Raw genomic sequence first — 8,590 nt, 5'->3', positions numbered from 1 at the left:
TTTAAATATAGCATTTGTACAGCCCTAAGTCATAGTGCTAGATATTTTACATGTTTAAAACAATACAAGATTTCACAATTAGATACTGCATTTTTTAAAAAATCTTTATTTATTTAGTACAGGGTCTCACTACGCAGCTTGGACTTGTAGTGATCCTCCTCCTCCTTGTAGTGGTCCTCCTCCTCCTGTCTCAGCCACCCAAGTGCTGGGATTACAGGCATGTGCCACTACACCCAGTTTCGGTGGCCAGCACTGAGTGCCCTTGAACCCAGGACCAGCACAGCATGTGGTACTGAGGATTGAACATGGGTCCTTGCACTTGCCAGGCAGGTGCTTAGACCACTGAACTATCTGAATTTCTTAGTAAGACCTATAGTTTGTGAGAGCATTTATCTATTTGAAGGCCTGCCTTAGATATTTTCTCTCATTGTTGAGACAAAATACCAGACACCTAAAGTTAAGAGAGGAAAGATTCATTTAGCTCCCAGTTTGTAGAGGTCTCAGTACATAATCAACTGGCTCCAGGCAGGTGGCTCACAGCGGAGAACAATTCATAATGGGCAGAAGACAGAAAAAGCAATAAGAAGCAAACAAGCCTCTTTCTTTCCTTGCAGTGTATCCAGTCTGAGGTTAGAGGGGTTTCAATCCAATCAGTGGACTGATTTAATAATCACTTACCCTTCACCCTACCATCCTTTATCTTAGCAGTGCATCATGAATCAGTCACACATACTAGATTCACCCACCCCTGAGAAAGCCCTACCTATGACTCAGTGAGGATTTGGAAGGGTGCCTAGACACAACCATAAAAGTCACTCCTTTCCCAGCAGACTCATGTACATTTCTTTACACAAATGCAGTTAGTCCATCATCAAGAGTTGACAAAGTCCTAGCAGTTTCAGCATTGCTGAAAAGTCCAAGTGTAGAGTCTCCTCTGAGATTTAAGGCAAATATTTAGCTGGATCCCCTGTACAAATGAAAAGAAAGCTAAATACTTCCACCATACCATCCCCCAAGATAAGTAAAACCTTTATAAAAGGCACACGTATAGGTATACAAAGGAATAGGGCCAAAGAAAATCCACACTCCAGAATTAAAATCTGTAGTCCCATGTCCAGTATCCAAAGAACCCTGTGGCAAGACAAGAACTCCAAAGTGCCTGAGTGGTTCTGCCCCTACACTTCCAGTGACTGTAGCTCCACAGCTTCTCTTGTGGGGTCTCTGCTTCCTCCTTGCAGTTTTGTTCAGATGATCCACCTCCTGACTTCTCCAAACTTCTGGGGTCTCCATAGTACACCAGGCTTCATGGCACAGCCTCATACTGCTCTTTCAGAGACAGTCTTCCTGGCCTTCCAGGCCAGGCCTTATTCTGAAATCTGGGTGGAAGCCTTTCTGACCACACAACTCTTGGATTCAGTGTACTCCTAAAACTAGCACCACGTGGACGATGTCAAGCTCTGCTGCCAGCTGGAGCAGTGGCCAGACTCATTTTCTCTTGGTTGCAAGGGTTACATGCCTATGAACCAAATCCGAAAGAACAACTTCCCTGAGCTACCACCATTCTGAACGTGTGCTCTGGGACTCTTCTCAGAGTCTTTCGCATTTACAACTATGAGGCTGCAAAGGCTGTAATTTTGCTGGGTCTTTTGATATCCTCAGGTCATTTTTTCTGTTTTCTTCTTCTGAAATATTTGGATTTTTCTTGCAAGTCTTCTTAGTGACCAATTTCTCCTCTTTTCAATCTGTCAGGATGCAACTTTACTGGAGCTTACTTTCTGGCCAAACTCAAAATATTTTAAATCATTCTTCAGAGCTCTTTACTCTTCATTCCCAATATAAATTTGGCTAAAACTTCGCAACAGCAGCCATGCCATAGGCATATTAGACAGACTAGAAATTTCATCTACCAGATTAATTAGTCTGCTGCCCTTAATCTCAATCTTGGGCAAAGTCTCTGGACACAAGCAAAATTGAGACGAACTTTCTGCCAAGCTACAATACACACTGTCTGGAGCCAATGCACTTTCTTCCCAGCAAAACCCCAATGAACCTGATCTTTACCAGTATCATTTCTGCCATCATTCTTGCCTTCTGAGCTCTGACCAGAATCTGCCATCAAATACATCCTAGTGCATCCCAGCTGAGGATCATCTGGCATCTTCAGACCTTTCCACACTCTTTCCACAAGTAGCCCCAAAGACTCCTGAACCACATCATCAGCTATAGTCATGCAACAACCTCACTTTTGGTACTAAATTCTGTCCCATTTCCTTTTCTTTCATCATTGAGACAAAATACCTGACACCTAAAGCCAAGGGGAGAAATTGTATTTAGCTCACAATTTGTAGAGGTTTCAATCCATAACTGACTGACTCTAAGGCAGGTGGCTCAAGGAGGAGAACCATTTATGGTGGGCAGAAGACAGCAAAGCAATAAGTGGCAGACAAACCTCGTTTTCCCCTTGTATTGTAGTCGGTCTACTGGTATTAGGGATGTACTATACAATCAGTAGATGAATTTAGTAATAGCGCACCCTTAATCCTACCATTTTCAGTCCCAGCAGCATGATACCATGAATAAATCACACCCTCGATTCACCCACCTCTGAAAACATCCCATGTATGACAGCAAGAAGTTTTGTGGGCACACCTAGACACCAACTATACCAGGGATTTTGTTCACCACTTTAAGCAAGTTCCTTGTTCATGTTCAAGCAGCATTATTTTTCATGTCATGATGATTTAATATTTGAAACTTATTAAGGACCTTCTGATATTTTAAATTTATTCAATGATTCCTTTATTTTTTCTCTTAGATAAAATAATTTGTCATGTATACCTTACTTGAATTAAGAGGACAAATTTGTTTAATGAAAAGTGAGCATTCCCCCATGTACTTGAGAGTATAGAAATGTCAGCTAAAGGTACTTATCCCAGCCTACCTCCCCCATCCAGTGCTTTCAATGTCTTTCTCTTTGGCTCTTTTTTCTTTCTCATTTGTGTGTGTGTGTGTGTGTGTGTGTGTGTGTGTGTGTGTAATTCAATTGAAATATTTTCATTTGATACAAATTGTTATATTCTGATCAGAAATATTTTCTTAAAATCCTGCAAAATTTTCAAACTTTTAGTAATTTTTTCAATCTTTACCAAGGTAGCTTAGAAATATAAAAGAACTATAGTATGACTTTGTCTGTCTAATTTATGTATTTTATGAATGAGCTTAAAGATAAGATCTCTTTTATTATTATTATTATTTAAGACCTTTATTAACAGGTGCTTGCAGTTTGTTGACTTTTTTGAAAAAATCAAGTTGTAAACTTTTACTACAAATTAAAAATGAAGTTCTTAAAAAATCTCAACTTGACCAGATATGAAACAATTTAAAAACCTTTAAAGGTGTATTGAGAAAAACCAGGCTTTTTTAAAAAACACGTTTGTCATTACCAAAAAAAGACGTCTTTAGGTAAAAATAATAAAAACCCCATGCTGCATAGATAATGCAGATAGTTCTAGTTATCTGGTCAATGGGCAAAAAGCAAGCGCTTAAGGTCTTCAGTTCCAATCTTTTGTTCATTTCTTATTGCTGGAATTTCCTATTCGTTTCTTTCTTGCTGGATGACTAAACCGGATGATGGTAGAGATGTTAAGCCGGCGTTTGCTCAGCCCCGCCCTCCTCAGCCTCGGGAGCAGAGGAATTCTCAGCTGGTGGATGGCTGCTTTTGTCTCTTTACCATCTTGTGGTTTAGGGTTTTCTAGGCGTCTGCGTCGGTAACTGAAGTTGCGACGGTACCGACGTTGAGGTGGCTGCTGACCTGGGTCTCACCTCCTTGATTTTCCTTATCTTCTTCATTGCCATCCTGTCTAGGCTGTCTTTGGCGAGGAGGCCCCTGCGGAATCGAGGTCTATAACCTCGATCCATATTCTGCTTCCCTTGTCTACCTTGTTCTCCTGCACCCTGGTTGTCAGCACCCTCCACCACTTCTTGCACAGGAGGGTTGGAATACTGTGGTCCACGCCCACAGGGTCTCCGCATGCAGTGAGGTGGGCACCTTCGCCTGCGGTGGGGCCGGCGTGGCTGGGCCTGGCCTTCGGGAGCGCTCTCCATCCCTCGTTCTTCTCCCCCACTGTCATTATTCTGGTAATTCTGCTGGTAATTGCGTGGAGGACCCCTACGAGGTGGATAGCGTCTATAATGGTTACGGTCTGCTGCTTATTTGCTGCCTGGAGCTGGAACTCCACCAGGCCTGTAACATCTGCTGCCTCCGCACCTTGGTCTCCTCCAACAACATCCAACTCCACAGTCTCTCCATCTCCTACACCGCCAAGGTCCCTCCTGGGGTTATTCTTCTTTATGGCGGTCTGGTGTACAAACACATCTTCCTTGGTGTCATTCCCGTTGATGAAGCCATATCCGTTTCTTACATTAAACCATTGTACTGTTCCCAAAACCTTCCCTGCGACGACCTTCTGGTCCCCGCTCCCTGCGCTGCTGCCCGCGGTGCGGTGCCGGGCTTGGTGTCCGCAGCGCTGAGGGCGGGACGGCGGGGGCGGCGGGCGGCTGCGGGGTCCCGGCCTCGCCGTGCACGGTTGCGGCGATGGTGACTGGGGCCGGCCGCGGCAGCTGCGGCTCCTCCCGGTGTGCGATGGTAACTAGGCCGGCGGCCGCGGTGGGGCTGCTCAGGGCTCTCTGGGGTCCGCTCTCCGCTCCCGCTACCGATCAACTCAAGATAAGATCTCTTAAAAACGTCATCAATAAAAATGGAGGCCAACATGAGTTTAATTTGAATTTTTATTCTTATAGTGTACTGTGTTGTGTTGTATTGTTTTATTTTGTTTTTATAGTGCTATAGATTAAACCCATAACCTTCACATTGAGCTACATCTCCAATCTTTTTTTTTTTTTTTTTTTTTTTTTTTTTTTTTTTTGGCACAGGATCTTACTAAGATTCTAAATTGTCCAGAGTGGGTTCAAACTTATCCTTCTGCCCCAGTCTCCCAGAGTGCTGGAGTTAGAGGTGTGTGTTATCATGCAATTTATCATGATAAATTTGTCCCTCAATCATGGAAGAATCTCAGAGAGATTTTGAGAAGAAGAATTACAGCTTAGCATGGTGTTTATAAAATTAGATTGTCTCAGAAATACAACTCTAAGTGAGAAGGGGCTGTTTGATTTGTTTATTTTTCTTTGGTTTCTTCTGAAGTTCCTTTGGCTTGCTTAATTGTTCATTTGTTTTCTAAAGTTGAGACTTTTATTATTTGAAAAGATTTTTTTTGGAGCTGGGAATGGTGGTCTTTATCTGTAATCCCAGTACTTGGGAGGCTGAGGCAGGAGGATCACCGTGAGTTCAAAGCCAGCCTGGGCTATACCAGCCTGAACTATGTTTAAAATAGATATTTTAGGTTAAAATAAGTTATTTTCCCTGTTCCTATTCTTTAGCCATGCAAAGTTTCGTGTGTGTGTGTGTGTGTGTGTGTGTGTGTGTGTGTGTGTTTTACTCAGCCCACATTTGTCATGGCTTCAGTTTTCTGCATTCTACCACTTCTCTGCCTTTCCTCTACTATCAAGTGCAGGTCTCTACATTCTTACCAATCAGCCTTTCCACTGTCCTAAAGTGACTTTAGATTCTAAGGCTATCTGACTTACTAAAGACACAGCAACGGTTACATCACTTCACCAGAGTAACAAAGGTGAACACTTTGTAAGCTACTATCGACTCTAAATCTGCTGCCAAACTTCAAAAACCATGAGACAGCACTGGAAGATCTCCAGTGAGAGTTCTTGTGTGCACCACTAGCCCAGGAGTTGTTTTTTCAGGTTCAGCTGGCAAGAAAGAGTTGATAAGTGTCAAAAACTTTGTATGAATAAAACATCTCTAAAACAAAACAACCCGTGGTTCTTTGTAGGTGAGCAGATAGAAAAGGAACCTGTGCTGTGTCAAATGGAGCTAGATTCTGAAGAACAGCTGCCGCGGGCCTGATTGTGTGATTGTGGGAGACATTTTCACCCCTCTATGAGTCTCACTCCTCCAGAATAGTGTCACTCTGTTATCCCTTGACACCCTCCAAGATACAATGGAGTCTTTCATTCTGCTGCTGCAAGCACATTTCAAATACCCAATACCCCCCAAAGGTATCATAGTTTTAAAAGGACCTTTACATATGTACGAATTGGAATCTGAGCCTCCTGAGCTGCCAAAATGGGTAGACTCTGAATGTCTCACAGGCAGTGGGATGAATCCTTTCATCTCTATAAATCACTCACATCAAGAAGTCAGCCAATAACACCACCCTTATCACTGGTGCAGGCTGACCACGTCACAGCCTTTAATTCTTTGCTAATGGAAGGCCAGGGATCATGAGATGCAGAAGGGGAAACTAAATGCAACATACTTTATATTGTCATTTTGTTCCCCAGTGTAAGATCAAAACAGTGTTAGGTAAGTCCAGAAGTCCAATGTGGCTTATTTTATTTGTATTAATGTTATAAGCATGGGGTAGTTAGAATATTGTCAGTTTCTAAGAACCCCATTGCTTACCTTTAAATCCAATGTATTAGGAAAGTAGAGACTTGCTTTATGATCCCTGTAGTCCTGCATTCACCTGGTTACCTAGGGAAATCAGGATATATATATATATTTTCTTTCTGAGACAGGGTCTTGCTGTGCAGTTCAGGCTGGCTTTGAGCTCACTTTGTAACCAGGCTCATCTCAAACCTGCAAGGATCTTCTGCCTCAGCCTCCCTCATGCTGGTATTACAGGCATGTACCACCACGCCCAGCTTAATGCTTTCTTTTTTAAAAATTAAAATTAAAATATCCAACACTGTTCATGCTCTACACTTACTCCTAGAACTTGTTCATATTAGCTTGTACCTTTTGACCAACTTCTTCCAACTTTCCTGCCTTTCCTAGCTCCTAGTAATGACCTTCCTACACTCTGCTTCTACAAGTTTGACTTTGATAGATTCTACACGTGAGACTGCACACGTTCCTCTCTGCATCTGCGCTACTTCCCTTAGCATAATGTTTTTAGGTTCATCCGTGTTGTCACAAATAACAGAATTTCCTTTTTATAGCCTACTTCATGTTTTAAATCTCATCACCCATGAATGGAGGTTCAATTGTTTGCGTATCTTGGCTATTGTGAATAAGGCTGCAGTGGATGGGGGAGAGCAGTGTCTCTTGGGGATCCTCGCTGTCTCTGCTTCCCGGAGATGCACATCCAGAAGTGTGGCTGCTAGATCACATGACAGGCTCACTTATTCTTCTGGGGCACCTCTGTAGCATTGTCCATAAGTGGTAGTGCTCATTTGCATTCCCACCAACAGGTCATGATGGTTCTCTGTTCTCCATACATTTTCCAGCCTTTGATAACTCTTACTTCTTCATAAAAACCATTCTCACAGATGTAAGGTGATATCTCATTATGGTTTTTGTTAATTTCTCTGATGACTAGTAGTGTTATTGTTATGTGATGCATCTGTTGGAAATTCATTTATCTTCCTTGGAGAAATGTTTATTCAGGTCCTTGGCCTACACTTAATTAGCTTATTTGGTTTTCTGTTACTAAGATGTATAAGTCTTGACATATGCTGGAAATTAACTCAACAGATACATGATTAGCAAATATTACTCCCATTTTGAAAAATGTCTTATCATTTTTTCGTTGTTTGCTTTTGCAAAATTCCTTTGATTTGATAGTCCTATTTGCTTATTTTTGCTGTTGTTGGTGATTTTGATTTCACATAAAAAATCAATATCAAGAGTCTTTCCCCACTGGAATCTCAAATTTTTGAAAAGTTTCTGCTCTTCAAAGCAAATCTCAAACAGAGGGGAAAAAAAAAAAAAAACTCACAAACTGGGAAAAAATTATAGCCAACTGTCCCTCAGACAAAGGCCTTCTCTCTAGAACATAAAAGAATTAAAGAAAATCAGACCCCCCCAATCCAAAAATGGGCATCTGAGATAGATATATACTTCTCAGAGGAAGAGATACAAATGGCATGTAAATATATGAAAAAATGTTTAATATCATTGGTCATTCAAGAAATGCAATTAAAACAACACCAAGATCCCATCTCACCCCAGAGAGAATGGCTCACATCAAGAAGTCAGCCAATAACAAATGCTGCAGGGGCTGTGGAGAGAAAAGAACCCTTCCACACTGTTGCTGGGAGTGCAGACTGGCACAACCACTATGGAAATCAGTGTAGAGATTCCTTAAAAAGCTAGGATTGGAGATCTCATTCAAGCCAGTTAGTCTGCTCCTGGGTATTCTTCTAGAAATGAAAACCTCATACCACAGCAGTGTATGTGCACCCATGTTTATAGCAGCACAATTTGTTATAGCTGACTATAACAATAGTTATAGCTGACTATAACAATAGCTATAGCTGACTATAACAATAGCTATAGCTGACTATAACATCTGGGAAATGAACCAGATGCCCATCAACTGAGGAATGAATAGATAAGGAAGATGTAGTATTTTTACACAATGGAATATTATTCAGCTATTAAAAAAACATAAATTTGAGTCTTTTGTTGGTAAATGGATGCAACTAGAGAACATACTCTTAAGTGAAATAAATC

General features: G+C 41.6%; 1 pseudogene; it reads right to left on the bottom strand.

Moving 5' to 3' along the window:
• Window positions 1-3,474: 3,474 nt before the first annotated feature.
• On the bottom strand, window positions 3,475-7,478 carry LOC111817299 (annotated as a pseudogene).
• Between the last annotated feature and the right edge of the window lie 1,112 nt (window positions 7,479-8,590).

Source organism: Octodon degus, unplaced genomic scaffold (genome assembly GCF_000260255.1).
Source record: "Octodon degus isolate 3935 unplaced genomic scaffold, OctDeg1.0 scaffold00054, whole genome shotgun sequence".
In the NCBI taxonomy this organism is placed as follows: Eukaryota; Metazoa; Chordata; class Mammalia; order Rodentia; family Octodontidae; genus Octodon; species Octodon degus.
Note: the sequence above shows the minus strand (reverse complement) of the source record. Positions and strands in the feature narration are given on the sequence as shown.